The following is a 16,578-nucleotide window of genomic DNA, read 5'->3' on the forward strand; positions in this document are numbered from 1 at the left end:
TTGAGTGTCTGTTTGGTTTATCTGTTTGTTACTGAAATGTTGTTCTAACTGACCCAGTGAAACTTTGGTCGTGATCATGAATGATTGATACACTAACAGGAGTCAAACGTCTCCATATTAATATACACTATTTGAGTGCATGTATGAGTTGTAATTCATCATCTAATAACATCTGTCTGCTTTCCTGAAAACTGATTCTTGTTTAATCTATAATAATAGACACATGAGAGCATGACTAACAGCAGTTAATTGTTTTATCTCTTCCAAAAACAGACCATGAAGACCTGCATGTTTTGATCCAATTTAAAGCAGATCAAATATGAATTTCTTATATTTCTCTTCTCTGTCACATTCAAGTCAGACTGTGATCAAATCTGTCACACTTACTACTCCAGTGAATATTTCTCATGTGTTGATTGTTGAAAGTCTGTATAAACACAAACTTTATTAAAGACTTGATTACACAAAATCTGATGGACATTTTCATTACACTGTTAACACATTAACCTCTTGTTTCACACTGTACAGGGTAAGTTGTCACATATGAAGCTGCCATTAAACTATTATAATATGTCAGGGATTTTATTATACCCAACAGCTATTAGTAACTGCCTGTTACGAAAAATCTCACACACACGCTCTCTCTCTCTCTCTCTCACACACACACAAAAGCAAACTTGCAGAAATTGTCCAGTCTCCGCAGAGACACTATTAAATGCATCAGACAGCGCCTTCTTCTGGACTGAGTTTGTACATTTTACAAGAAAATGCTTTCGATAGCAATTTCACTCATTTGTATTATATTCTGTATACTTTTTGCAAGTTTGTAAGACAATGCAATGCTTATCTAGCATCATTTAGAATTGTGCACAAAATGTTATTTACTAATTTTGAAAATTATGTCGTTTAATTCCCATATGATTTGTTTTTGTCAAACTATAATCGGTGGAATAGCTGTAAACGGAGACAGGAGGAGAAATTCTCACTCAATATGACTATAGGAATAAAGCTCCGTGTTACAGTTCAATGAAACAATCAACTTTATGATTTTACTCTTAAGTGTTCATATAGGATTAGAGCTAAAGACGCAAACTGAATGATTTTGTCATTGTCAGAGTGTATCGCTTGTTTGAAACGTTACTGAAGTGTAATCTTAGCAAACAGTTTGAGATTTTCATCTTTCCCCATTGCAATAGACTGGCTGTAGGCTCCTTGTTTGCATACGTGCAAAACAATAGTTTGATTTTGGGGGTGCTTGTAGTGATTCATCAACACAGCTGGAATCCATTTGCAGTTTTATTTGAAACTTAATCAAACAAGCAGAGGTCAAGACACAAATTAGGCAGTATCGTAGGGCAGACAGAATGGTGATCATAGACAGACCTGAGATCGGGGCAGGCAGATACCGTTCAGAAACTGAGACAGTCTTAGGTCAGGGCAGGCGGCAATCCAATGTCGATAGTCCAGTATCCAGAGCACAAGTCCAAGGGGCAGGCAGCAAATCAACAAAAGGCAGGCAGAGGTAATGACAGAAGGCAGTCCAATGACACCGGAATAACGCTCAGAGATGTTCACCAAGGCAAAACAAGACTTCGCAGAGAGTCTGGGTGAAAGAGCTCATTAAATAGTCTAAAGTAATGGGGAACAGGTGTGGGAGAATGATCAGTGACAGGTACAGGGCTGATGGGAAATGTAGTGCGGGGAGTAAACTAGTATTCTGGTGATGGAGCCCTCTGGTGGCCCGAAGAGAGAGTAACAGAAGCGCTCTCCGTAACAGTGTTAGTGCTATGATGACTGTTAAGTCACCTGACTTCCTTTAAAGGTGACATATCATGAAAATCTGACTTTTCCAGGTTGTAAGTGCTATAATCAGGTCCCCGGTGCATCTACCAACCAAGGAAACGTGAAAAAGATTAACTCAGTAACTTTGTTTTGGGAAGCCTTTTTCTGCAGTTTACACCCACGGCGCCGTTATTGTGTTTTCGCAAGCGACAACGGTGTATTAGTTCTAATGCCATGGAGAAAGTTTGAGCAGAACACACTAACTGTTCTGTCTTTGGCTGCACAGACGAGCACAGAACACTGTTTAGAGTCCCAGCCTCAGAGATGACAGAGCAGAGCATTTATTGATGTATTTACTGTATATTGCTGCTGCCGCACAGATCTAAAATAAACATGTGATTTATTTCCCAGCTGTTTACCTTCACAGACATAACCCACTGTTTTTGTAACTCGTGTGTTTTTAAGGTAAGCTTGTGTGTGAATGAGAGCTTAGTTTAGTGCTCGCATGCTGAGACAGCCGCTTTCTGTGCGTGTGCTTCAGATGTGTGCGCTCAGAAAACCTTATATCAGAAGTTTAAACTCATATGCTTTCAAACGCATGATTTCAGCTGATAAACATGATAATCAGAACCAAAACAGATGTTTTCAGCAGGTCCGAGCTGTAATGGCGCAGCTCTATTCTGGAAAAGGGGGCGGGGAGCAGCAGCTCATTTGCATTTAAAGACACAGGCCCGAAAAACAGCGTGTTTCTGCTTCCACTCAAAATAGGTGTTTTCAAAATGATATAATAAATGATCTGTGGGGACCAGGATACAGAGTTTGCTCCGTCATCACAGTGGACTGAGCGTTTGCTGGCTGTAACTACAATCATTTGTCTGTGATTTAGATTGGAACCTGTATGTCTTGTCTCACACATTTCATCATTTAGCGTTGTTTTCAGGGGTGCACATGCGTTGTCTGGTTCTCGTGAGGGCATCTCCAGATTTGGTTTGGTGCTCACACTGCACTGTTATTATATGTACTGGTTATTTTGTTTCTGTAGTTTGTTTCTGAAACTTCAGCTCTTCTCTGAAATGTGTTTCTAATAAAGTTTCAGTTTCATTTTCAGGGCGGACACTCTTAGGTGTGTTGTAGATCTGGTTGTGTCAGATGTCGATCTCCATATGATTTTATTTCTGAATGAATCATATTCATTCAGTTGCATCCAAAACCACAGGACTGATAAAGCCGCTTCAGTGTTAAGCTGTGATATTGAGACTGATTAAGTTAATTTAACTTTCATCTTTTAACTATATACTGAGCTATGCTTATGTGACTCCCCAACCCAGAGTTTTGCAGGATCTGATCAAAAAATGCATTCATCTGTACAGTTATGGTCCAAAAAGTGTGTTCAGGGCAAACTGGATGTTACCATCAGAAATACAGAAGCCCAACTGATGCACAAGAGCTGGACAGACTGTTATTAAACCGATCATGCACTGTACTGTATTTGTGCAATCAGTAATAGTGATGCCAGATACGCAAATAAGATTTTCTTTCTGAAACTTCAGCTCTTCCCAGAAATGTTTCTAATGAAGTTTCATTTTCACACAAGGGCGGAAACTCTTAGGTATGTTGTATTCAAAATTCAGGCCAACTCGGTTTATGAATGTACGGTGTGAAATTTAAAAATCAGAAAATCCAGGATTCTTTCTTAACCCAGTATAAAAACTGAACAGTGAAACATGTTGACGTGAGTTAGAATGACCCAGAGTTAACGTGAAAAACAAGCCCTATACAGTATTATGGTTTCAGTTTCAGATTCATGTGGACGAACTGGAGACACGTGTTCATCTGTGTACTGAATCACATATGTGCTGACTGAACTATAGTTCCTGTCACCTTGTGTTTGGTTTGCACAGTCACTAGGGTTTATAAGGATGAGGCTTTAAACAGGACTTCAGCATCTTCACATACCAGCACTGACTGGAAATGGAAGCTGTCAGAAACACTGATGAAGAACAGAACGATGACATTTTAAACGAAAATGAAGCAAGAGATATTGACAAAAGAACTGATGATCAGAAAGATGAAGATCTGGAAAACACAACAGAGGAGCTGGAAACGAAAATGCAAGATCTGGAAATAATGTTGACAAATGTGGAAAAAAACTAAATGAAAGCTGAACAAAACAAAGAAAAAGTTCGCAGAAGTAAAAGAAAAGCTAGAACCAGAAAAAGACCTGGAAAAAACAGAAGCAGAGCTGGAGGAAAAGCAGAAGATCTGGAAGAAAAGGATCACATATCTGGAAATGATTGGTAAGACAGCAATGCTTTCATCTTAAAACTACCTTCATCTTCAGTCTAGGTCATTATGTGCTAACTAACCTCAACATAACTTCAGTCATGAATTAGCAAAATGTTGTAATACATACATTTTTATCCATGCTATGTTTATGTGTATGTAGGGGTTGAATTTCCTCATCTAATAACAGCTACATGTTCTGTTTTCTGAATATTTTCATGAATGTTTACTCTTTAATAATAGACATTTGTGATCATGAATATAACAGCAGTTTATTTGTTTCGTTTCTTCCACACAGAGATGATGTTTACAGCCCTTGAAGACCACAAGATAACGCTCGACCAGATCTATACAGACCAAATATTTATTTATTGTATTTCTTATATTTCTCTAAATCTGTCACACAGCTGTCACACTTTATCCTCCAGTGCATATTTCTACTGTGCTTATTATTGAAAATCAATTTATGTATGAACACTTACCTTAATACAATCTTGAAAAAAAAAAATATATATAATAGACCGTTTTATTTCTATTTTATTGTTGTTATGCTGTTACACACATTAGCTTCTTGTGTCACTGTATGGGGTAAGATGTCACATGAAGCTGCCATTAAACTATTATAATGTTAAATAAAATCACACACACACACACACACACACACACTCGAACGCACGCACACACACACACACACACACACACACACACACACTCACACGCTCACACATACACACACACACACACATTCACTGTGGCTGGAGAATCCCTGCCTCCGCCTCCAGCCTCTAAGCCCCGGACTCCACATCGGCCCATCGACCCAGCGGCTCCACCATGGCTCCTAGCTCCCTCCTCTCCGCCGTGGCCCATCAGTCCACTGGTTCCACCAGGCTCCCTCGTCCCTCCGGCTCCACCTTGGTCTGTCGTCGACCATCCTGTGCCTTGGGACTCCACTCCTCCAGCTGCGCCTCGTCCCTCTGTCCCTCCGTCTCTGTCAGGCTCCTCCTTCCCTTCGGCTCCTCCTCAGTCCTCTGTCGCTCCAGCTCCACTGTGTCCTTCCGGATCCCCGCCTCCGCCTCGGTCGCCGGCGCCATCTGCTCTGACTTGGCCCTCCGGTCACCCTGGCTCATCGGCTCTCTGTCTCCGCCTCAGGCTCCTTCGCCACCTGCTCCACCGCCATTGGTCGGCCCCCTGGAGTCGTCGGCCCTTCCTCCTCCATGGCTCCTCCATCCGTCGGCTCCACCGTGGGTCGCCATTATGGCTGTGGCCTGGGTCCTACCTGGCGCTGCATGCTATAAGTCCCTCCTGTCATCTCCCTGGCTCCTCCCTCCGTATGATCTGCCCTGGCTCCTCCTGTTTCCTCCTTGGCTCCTCCCTCCATCTAATCCATCCTGGCTCCTCCTGTTTCCTCATTGGCTCCTCCCTCTGTCTTCACCTCCCTGGACTCTGTCTTCTGGGCCCTCTCCCGGGTGTCCATCCTCCTCCTAAGCCTCCTCCCAATTTCCCACCCGTCCCTCCTCATGTTGTTCCTATGGTGCGAGGACACGCCTTCTGGGAAGGGGGCGATATGTTACGCCCATGGACTGTCAGTGTGTTTGTGTTCCTCCCCATGTGCTCCCAGTCTCCTAGTTTCTCCCCTGTCTAATTAGTCATTTCGTTCACCCGTGTTTCCCCAATTATCCTCATTGAGTTGTGTATTTATAGTATGGTCTGCCCCTTGCTTTCTGTCCGGTGTCTTATGTAAAATGTTGTGCTACTCCTTGGTTTCTGCTAGCCCTGTGTTTCCCTCTAGGATTATTAAAGACTATCGTTTTGTGTTTACTCCTACGTCTCCTCGTCTCCTCGCTCCTCCAGTTGGCAAATTGTGACACTAGCTTATCAAATCTTCTTGTATTCTATCTATTTGTTTTCTTTTTATTTATTAAACAATTAACAAATGCATGAGTTAGTTAGTTAGTTATAAACAGGGGCGTGTCTACGTGGTGGCCAGGGGTGGCACCGGCCCCCCTGAAATCTGGCTGGCCCCCCCCGGTGCCCCCCCCCCCACCAGATATCTTGATAGGCTTGTTTTCAGTACATTTCTAACTGCATCTGGCAGTGGTGGATCCTGGCATGTGTTGGCAGCTGCCTAGGGCCGCTTTCTTCTCTTCTGTATACTTAATTTTAAGCGGTTTCTATAGCGTGATCTTAATGACAAATGTCGAGAGCGCATAATGTTACACGATCCATGTAATGCGTGAGCAAGAATCTCACCGCAAGAATCCACAAGCGGATTTCCTTCACTCATACAAAACTGGACGTGTGCTTTTAACAATTTTTTATTTTATGAATTGGCTCTGCTCTCGCTCAGATATTGCGTGTACACGCTCAAACGTTGTCCTCGCATCACTGAACACCAGAAGAGCTTTTTTTTCTAATTCAGGTGAAGAGTAGCCAAGGTTTTTCTCACTAAATGGAAGCAAACTGGTTATAGTCAGCCTTCTCTAGTCATTTATTTAATTATTTAATACTTATTTTAGTTAAGTGCTTAAATTGTAAATATGCATTTATTAAATTATTTTATTTAGTGCATTTGTATTTTGTTGTTTTTGTAGGCTGTACAATAAAAGCGTTTGATTTAAACATGGAAAGAGATGATACCGATCGAATTGACCCTGGTAAGCTGTTCCATAGTTTGGGGCCAACCCTTGCAAAGGCTCTGTCCCCTCTATGTTTTAGCTTAGTCCTACACACGGAGAGTAATCCAAGATCCCCAGACCTAAGTGACCTAGTAACTGAATAAAAACGCGTCGAACACTAGCTTGCTCTATTATTTTTCTATTCTATATGTTTTCTTTTTATTTATTATATAATTTAAAAAATAAAAATAAAACTTGCTATGTGTACTGCGTTAGGCTAACTGAGACTTGTTATAGCACTTGTATATTATTGCTCTTTTGTTGGTTTTGACTGCTTCTATTGTCCTCATTTGTAAGTCACTTTGGATAAAAGCATCTGCTAAATGACTAAATGTAAATGTAATAATTATTCAGACACAGACAGCAATCTGAAGCGATAAAGACTTTTACAGTTTTTCTCAAATGCTAAAACACATTTCACAAACGTTTCCTCCATGTTCCCCAGTGTCTAAACACAACACCCTTTTCTAACAGGATTGTGTTGTTGGCGGTCCAGGAGGATGTCTTTTAGCTCCTCTAGGAAGGTGAGGAGACGTTGGGTGTTGTAAGACCCAAGGACAGCATGCCGGTGGACAAGCCCCTCCAAACCTTCGTTTCTGCAGGTTGAAGCCAGCCTCATCCAGGAAGAGGTACTCATGAGGTCTGGCCATCGCGTCCAACGGTAATATCCTCTGTGAAAATGTGAAAGTGCACAGGTGTTCAGAACAACAGTCAATCAGGTAACACACTATTGTCCAGAAGTAATGTAGGCCACTGAGCAACACAGTATGTCCACTAACTGTACTGTGAACATGGATGTATACTTACTTGCACATACTCGTAACGTAGGTCTTTGTGTCGCGCAGAGTTGCGCTCAAAGGGAACCCTATAGACCTGTTTCATCCGCATCTTTTGGCGCCGGAGAACTCGGTCTATTGTGGCCAAGCTGACATCATCAATGCTCTCAAAGTTGACATTATCGGCAATGACTTTGTCTCTGATCTCCCGGAGTCTGATGAGGTTGTTCTCACGAACCATATCCACAATGAGGGTTTCTTGTGCCGCTGTAATTCTTTTGAACTTTCTATTCATCTGTGAATCCTGAAAATAAAATGCGTCACAGGTTCCACAAAAATATTGTGCAACACAACTGTGTTCAACATCGATGATAATCAGAAATGTTTCTTGAGCTCAGAAGTCTGAGAAAATGAAGCAACAGAGATTTGACTTTCATACACTGAGTTGTTTTTGCACTCACCATTACAATACACTTCCATAGAATTCTGCAGAGAGACGCAGATGAGAAGACATGAGAAACACGTGCTGTTGTATATATTTGATGGCAGTGTTTATCACACATTGATATGATGGACTGAACAGAACTCCTGACCTTCGGTGGAGCACAGTCCATCCGGAAGATCACATCAGTGTGCTTTCCTCTCAGAACGATGCTCTGAGATCCTGCATCATGAACTCTGGACGATCCGTTGCTGAAATCTCTTCTGCAGCACAAGAGAGTGTCTCTTCCAGATGGCATCGCCAGCAGATCTATACAGGGAACCAGATAATAAACATGAAACCCGCCAGCTGCAACTCAAGAAACCCCTTCCGTGAGATAAAGGATGTCTGCGTTTAAGGGTTTGAGCCGCATGTCATTTCCTGACACTGCGGCACTCACATACTTCACTCTTTAAGTCTGATTTCACAGTATATTTCAGGCTAGTTGCCGTACTAATTCATACAGTGATTATTACAGCAGTAGAACTGCATACACTCAATAATCTGTACACTTTTATCTCACTGTGGTTTTACAGCCACATGCGGTGAAGTGTTGTGTGAAGTGTGTCAGTAAGTTGCTCAAGCACATGCTCGTCTGAGTAAGATGCCTGTGGGTTTCTTAGTTGTTGTCCGGTGAACATTTGCATTCAAGCATTTGGCAGACGCTTTTATCAAAAACAACTTTGCATTCAAAACACTGCATTCAAAGTATACGTCTAATCAGTTTATGCATTCAAACCCGTGATGCTGGTGTTGCAAGCACCCTGAACTAAAGAAATACTATCATGATCTGATAAAGAAGATCATCAAAGAAGATCACAGACCCTCATTAAAGTCTGTAAGCCACGATGAGAGAGTGAGTTTGGCTTTTAACCATCGATGTCCCTGCTAACAATAGCTAACAATGAACAGGAAGTTTAGCTTTAGGAAACTTTTCTACTTTCACTTTTAAAATGAGCTCCAGTTCGTAAAAGTTCGTAAAGCTTCACCGACCACATGAGAAAACAAACCACACTTACATGCGCACATTACGATGTAGCTTGTGAGCTTTGGATTATGCTCCATCGAGAGAGTTTAAAGAAAGCTCAACTCTACAGTAAGCAGCTAAAAAGAAAGAAAAAAAGAAGGAAAGAAAGAAAGAGAGAGAGTGAAGGTGTGGCTCTCAATTCACACGCAAACAAGTCTGCCTATCTGTCTGTCTATCATCAATCTTTCTTTCTTTCTGTCATGCCAGATGTAATGTATGAATTGCATTTTGAAATTATACACTGTAAACAAAATAGTTGCTGTGATTAGATATCAACTTAAAATCCAACATTAGAATAAGTATTAATGTGCGGTTTCACCTTAAAAAGTAAGTGTTTGTGGTTGATGTACAGATTTTCTGAGTTGTGTTGGTACATTTCTTGAATCATTTTTAATATCTGCAAACAAGTACGTGCATTTTTCTAAATGTTTTGTACAAACAGCACCTCACAATGGATCTCCTGCAAAAGCCTGTAACTTACTCAAAATCTTTAGTTCGTCTCTCAAAAGCAAGTATTTATGTCAATGAACTTATCAGTGCCATCAGAATGAAAAGTCCTTGTGTCATTGTTCACAAACAAGATCAAGTCAAGATGCTTAGTCTTGTTGTCAATATAACAGTGCACTTTGTTAGTTTCACCTGATGTAAACTACGGCAACAGTTTGGATGACAGTTACTGTATTGAACAGTGTGCCATATGCTTATGTATGTCATATATCCATTTCAAAAGAACACATTTACACATTACTATGTGGTATGTGGGATATTGATTGAAAGAGACTGGATAGGATTCACAGTTACACTTTACTAGTGGTCTGACCACAAAAAAACAAAAACAAAACAATGTCATTGTGGTATAGAAAAGAAAATGAAATATGGGCGAAAACACAAAATTAGACAGCAAACTCCCCTTAGGCAGAACTTTGCTTTTGCAGGCAGCGCTGTGTGATGAATTTCAGAGAACTGGTTTATCATTAGTTAGTGAAAGTCAAGATTCACTTGCACAATTCATGGCAAGTTTACAAAAAGTCTAATAGAAATGTGTAAAAAATGTGCTTGACAGTTTATGACAACCAGTTCAACCATTTTGCATTTAATGACTTATACGATGAACTAAAGACTAGATGTTTTGGGGGGTAAGCCTGTTGCACAGAGAACTATATAATACATTTTGAGCAACATGACATTAGCAGCTGATAATGTAGGAAACCGCAGATAAATACACATAATCAATTGCATGAATGTACCAAAGCAATCGCAACTTGTTCAAAAGAATGAGAAACTGCTTTTATGATGTGGAGATTAAACAAGAATTTTTTAGAATTTAATTTCTGATCTGAGAAAAACAGTAAGTATGCCTTGTAATGCACCTTATAATGCATTATACAGTCTCATGAACAACTGTAAGCAGTTAATACATTATAACTCATCCATTTTTTGTTACACTATGCATTTTAAATTCATTTATAATTATTTATGACAAGACATAATGCATGACGGTGCTCATTTTAAATAATTGTATTGTATTATACCCTTTAGTAACGCTTTATAATGCATTATACATAACGGCTTGTTACCAAAATATGTTATATGCAAATTTCAGTTCAGTTCGTATTACAGTATATGCTCATTTCATTTTGTTATTTGCAATTTCATTTCTACTTTTTTTTTGACAAACAGCTTTCTATAAATAAAAGAGTGTCAGTTTTGTTACAATGCCGATTTTAAGAGTAGATAAACATGTATTGGGAAAATACTGTAGTACACAAAAAGAAAATGAACATTTTTGATTTATACAGTACATTTATTTTTGTAGAAATGTGTTTGTTTATTCATTTTTACACACTTGGAATCTGTGAAGAGTTTGACAGTTTCACTGCGAATCAACGAGCCGCGTGCATTCAGTTATTGTGCAGATTGTAGACAATTCTACTTACTCTTTTGCACACATGCCAAAACATATGCAATTTGTTTAAATCAAGAAGAGATTCAAATCTGATGTGAACAAAAAACTAATTGTTCAGACATCTGAACTCATCGTTTTGAGAAAAAAAACTCTAATTCGACAATTGAGCCAAAGCGATTGAGAACAACTGTGAAGTATGATGACTGTATGAAGTGAGATGCAAGTAGACTACTGTAATATGAAGTGTTACAGTAAGGGTACGGTATTACAGTACAGTGCGCACTCTTTGATCACATTACAGACCTCTGTCTAGAGATGTTTGAAATGTACGGAAAATATGCTTGACAGATTACGACGACTATATCAACCACATTGCACTGAATGACTGTTTTGTGTTGTGATCGTTGTGAGTTCTGATAACTAATTGCAGAAAGAGTAATACTTTGTGTCATTTTGAGCAGGTGATGTTAGTTCTGTGCACAGATGATAATAGGTTATTTACATTTACATTTATTTATTTGACAGATGCTTTTATCCAAAACAACTTACAACTGAGGAATGCAACAAGCGATTTACCAGAAGATGGCAATAAATGCGAGAAGTGCCCATTATACAAGGCTTCCAGGTGGCGTTAGGACAGCCAAATTACAATCTTTATGCATTTTGTTTATGCATATTAAACATATTGTATCCAATATATGGATACAATATGTTTATTGTATCCAAACAATTGGAAAAAGAGTTTTGGGGGGGAAAAAGTACACTTTTGATCATTGGTTGTGAGTTTTGTGTCTAAGTTTTGAAAAAATGTCATCGAGATTTTGATGTTAGTGCCAAAGTGATTGTTAAAAACTGTTTAATGTCCATCTGTAATTGAAGAAACTGTGCCTTCTGATTTCATGACATGAGCTCCAGATGCTTTATATGCTTCTCAACAGCAGATGGTGATGTTGCTCTTACTTACCAAGTGACACGAACACAGACAGAATCATCTAGAAGCAACCCAGCCTTCAATCCTAACAAATGCTACAGCAATCACCCACTGCATGCTCACTTACAACACCAGTGAAGGGCTAATGCACATTACATTTAACACAAGTTATGTAGTCAGATTAGATTTTCAAGTAACTAGTAAAGTAACACATTACTTTCCAAATAAGTAACTCAAGTTGCATTGTTTTCCCATGTGTTGACAGCGCTCCTGTCCCTGTGTTGAGAGAAAGTGCAGAGAGCGAGACTCTTTCTTCAGCCCGAGGATTGTTCATTTCTCTTCTGGTACACAAAAACACTACTTTTTTTTTATTTAAAAACAAATGAGCAAGCCCAGCTCAGGTGACAAAGTAATGCAAAAGTATCATAATGCATTACTTTCCATAAAGAGTAACTAAGTAATGCAATTATTTTTTTTATGGAGTAACACAATATTGTAATGCATTACTATTACAAGTAACCTTCGCCAACACTGTAGCACACTAGGTTAACTCAGTCTTGTCCAAAGATTCTTGGTCACAAAGACAAAGCAAATGTTGTTGAGTGAAGTGAGCGAAACGCCTGAAAAATATGATTATGAAGCTGCCATCTTTGCCACTTTCAAATGAGAATAACACACACAGAAGACACTGATCTGAGAGACACAACACACATGCTACCAAACATAAAAGTGCAAGGGATTTTTTTTTTTCAGAGCAGAATTGTTGGATGGGAGTTTGTTCCTACATTAAGGAACAGATGTGATAAATCTGTATATTATATGCATGCCAAAGTAAATTTCTGCGTATCAATAGCAGATTTTCTGTTTGTGTTTGGCGTACTATTTATGCACATTTTCATGAAACCTGGCTCATTAAAACTGATTAGGAATGTCTGGTTGAGGGTGATTTAGAGCATTACTCTGAATGTGTCGGAGCTGAGGGATGCTGGGAAACCCTCTGATTCACTGACTGTGCTCCTGCTTTAGTCACAGAGACACAGCGGTGCTCCGGAACCTTCTGATGACAGAGAGACGTGACCCTGCCGAGAACAACATCCCAGAGACAAACACGGATGTGCAGGACATTCATCACAGCCTTTGATTCAGGCCTGCTTCTGCTGTGACAAACCTAACCATGACAATAGAACAGCTGACAGAGAACCGTCTGGCAAGCTTCTCAAACGCTCTTCCACTAACATCAGTAGAATGTTCATTCACAGTTATCAGATCTTTAATAATGCTCTCGACAGACAGAGAGACAGACAGAGAGACAGACAGAGAGACAGACAGAGAGACAGACAGAGAGACAGACAGAGAGACAGACAGGGGAGGGTTTGTTCTCTTCTTATGGCTCATGTTTCCGTCTGTTCGTGCACGTGTCCTGCAGGAGGCGCCACTGCTCCACGTTCACGCGCCGGAAGTGAGTTGAGTAGAGTTGAGTTGAGTTTGCAGAAGTTGTGACTCAGTGGAGTTCAGCAGGTCATTAGATTCACTCCTGCACTTTAAACTCTCCTGCAGCACAGACAGATCTACAGCAGCACGCACGTGCTTCACTGACGCTTACATTATGATGCTGCAGACGAGCACAGGTGTGTGTGTGTTTCTGCAGGTGTGTGTTTAGTTTGTGTGTGTGTGTTCATTTGCATTCATGCATTTAACAACGATTTTATTCAGAGTGACTTGCAAATAAGGAACATCACAGTATTCACAACAATATTTGCAGTGCAAAACCAAATATACACACATGCATACATAATACAGTATATTAGAAAATACTTAACAGATAACAATAAATGATGATGCGAGCGCAAAGTGCAGTTATTAATTATAAGTATTAGAATATCAACAATATGTACAGTGCATGCAATTGCATATATATATATATATATATATTAGGGCTGTGCAATTAATCGCATGTGATTGTCATGCACATCTGGTCAGTAAAGCCGGTTCTGTGATTAGTAATATGTAGAGTATATAATATCAATGAATAAGTGTTTCTGGGGTGTTTGTGTGTTGTGTGTGTGTATGCATGTGGGTTTGCAGGTGTGTGTGCATCTGCAGGTGTGTGTGTGTGTGTGTGTGTGTGTGTTTCTGCACGTGTGTGTTTATTGTGTGTGTTTCTGCAGGTGTGTGAGTGTGTGTGTGCTGTAGTGCAGCTTGAGTTCGGTCGATGTTCACATCAGTCTATCAGAGTCGGATCAGAACTTGCCCTCTGCAGGCCAGTGTGTGCGTCACAGACACACACACACACACACACACACACACAGAGAGAGAGAGAGAGAGAGAGAGTTTGCGCTGTGGCACGCGGTCAGAGCAGACAGACATCTGTCCCCATGGCAACAGCCTGCTATGGACTTCCTGTGAGCGAGACAGACGCTCTGTATTCCTTTGTCTCTCTCTCTCTCTGGAGATGTAAATATGAGACGGCTGATTTTAAGAGTGCTTGACATAATGAAGGTCTGAAGGAAAGACAGAGAAAGAGAGAGAGAGTCTGCTGTAGAGCAGGTGAGACGTGTTCATATGCAGCAGATATTGAGTCATTTAGCAGATGCTTTTATCCAGAAACACACAAACCGAGCACCGCTCAGATGAAGACGAGGATGATGATGGTGCTGCAGCAGGTTTTCAGGATGAAGTGCGTCATTGTTTGTGAGTCTGCAGACGCTGGTTGAAGGTTCTGAAGGACGGATTTACAGAAAGAGTCTCTCCTCTCATCACTGCGTACAGCGACTGCAAACTATTAAAGCAATAGTTCAGCCAAAAATGTTAATTTGCTAAAAATTTTCACCCTTAGCATTGCACCACTGTCTCAGCAATGGATGCTCTGCAGTGAATGTGTGCCGTCAGAATGAGAGTCCAAACAGCTGATAAAAACATCACAATAATTCACAAGTAATCCACAGCACTCCAGTCCATCAGTTAACATCTGGAGAAGACAAAAGCTGAAACTAATCCAGCATTAAGACGTTTTTAACTAAAATACCATAGAGTCCATAATCCATAATAACTCTTCCTCCAGTGAGTCAGTGTTCTGGTCTGAATCAGGAGAGAAATCTGCACAGATCAAGCAGTGTTTAAACAGCTCTAAACACATATGTGGCTGGATTTATGGTATTTAGACAACAGGAGCTGCACTTTTTCACTGGAGGAAGAGTTGTTATGGATTATGGACTCTATGGTATTTTAGTTAAAAACGTCTTAATGCTGGATTAGTTTCAGCTTTTGTCTTCTCCAGATGTTAACTGGTGGACTGGAGTGCTGTGGATTATTGTGATGTTTTTATCAGCTGTTTGGACTCTCATTCTGATGGCACCCATTCACTGCAGAGCATCCATTGCTAAGACACTGATATGTCTGTATATGTATGAAGTGCAGGACTGAAATGCAGCAGCTCCAGAGGTGCGTTCGGTTTACTCGGCTGTGATGTTCAGATGTTGTTCAGGGTTCATCATCAGCTCGTCTGTCTTTCTCTCCTCTGATTGTTGTCTGGCAGCCTCTGCAAGAGAAACTCAAGACCTGATTGAAAACAGCTCTCTCTTTCACACAAACAGCTGCTGTGATGGTCTGTGTGTGATTTCTGCTGTTTGTTCCACTTACTTCAATGATCTGAAGCAGCACAGTTCTTCAGCATCTCCACTTCTCACTGGGTTTGACTGCAGCGGCGTCTTTGTCTAATGGTGCACAACAAATTTGGGATCTACTGGTGTTCAGTTTTGTGTTTTGTGTGATTGCATGAATAGTTTTTGTTGTATAAACTAAATCTGGACAGTGTGTTTGTAGCTCCCAGACATGAAGAGTAAACCCAGATAGCATGCGGATATGGGCCACTTAAGGCAATGGTATGGCCTTCTTATGGCCCGAACAAAAAGGATGTAAGCCTGATGTGACCCATATGTAAAACAACAAAAATGGCCCAAATGTATCAAATCACATGTGGGCCTCTGTAGGTAAAGATGCTGTGTTGATGGCAATGTGTAATCTGAATGTGACCCTAAAGTGGCCCATGTGGTAAACAGTGATTATGGCCCAAATAGTGCCAACCAAATGTGGGCCACCTTTGCCAAAAATGTGGCATTGTCGACAAAAGCTAATCAAGGTGTAAATCAAATGTGGTCCACATATGTTTCAGCAGACCCTAAAGTGGCCCATGTGGTAAACAGTGATTATGGCCCAAATAGTGCCAACCAAATGTGGGCCACCTTTGCCAAAAATGTGGCATTGTCGACAAAAGCTAATCAGGGTGTAAATCAAATGTGGTCCACATATGTTTCAGCAAATGTGGCCCAGGTACATTAAAACATATCTGGGCCAGTTTTGGCAAAGATATGGCATGGTAAGCACTGGCTAATGTGGCTGTGAGCCTAAAGTGGCCGCAAAAGTGGCCCGCATATAAAATGACAAATATTGCCCAAATAATTAATAACAATTTGGGCCACTTTTGGCAAATATACGGCAGAGTCAGCATTGGCTAATCAGTGTGTAAGCCAACTTGTCCCACATTTGACACGGCAAATATGCCCCATATATTATAAAACAGATGAGGACCACTTCTTGGATGTAGCACTTGACACTGGCTAATTGAAATGGAAGCTTGAAATGATAAATATGGCCTAATAGAATATGGCTACTTTTAGTAGGATGCAACACAGTTAACTGATGCAGGGTGATCTGGATG

The sequence above is a fragment of the Sinocyclocheilus grahami genome, unplaced genomic scaffold (assembly GCF_001515645.1).
Source record: "Sinocyclocheilus grahami isolate Dianchi unplaced genomic scaffold, SAMN03320097.WGS_v1.1 scaffold2416.1, whole genome shotgun sequence".
Taxonomy (NCBI): Eukaryota; Metazoa; Chordata; class Actinopteri; order Cypriniformes; family Cyprinidae; genus Sinocyclocheilus; species Sinocyclocheilus grahami.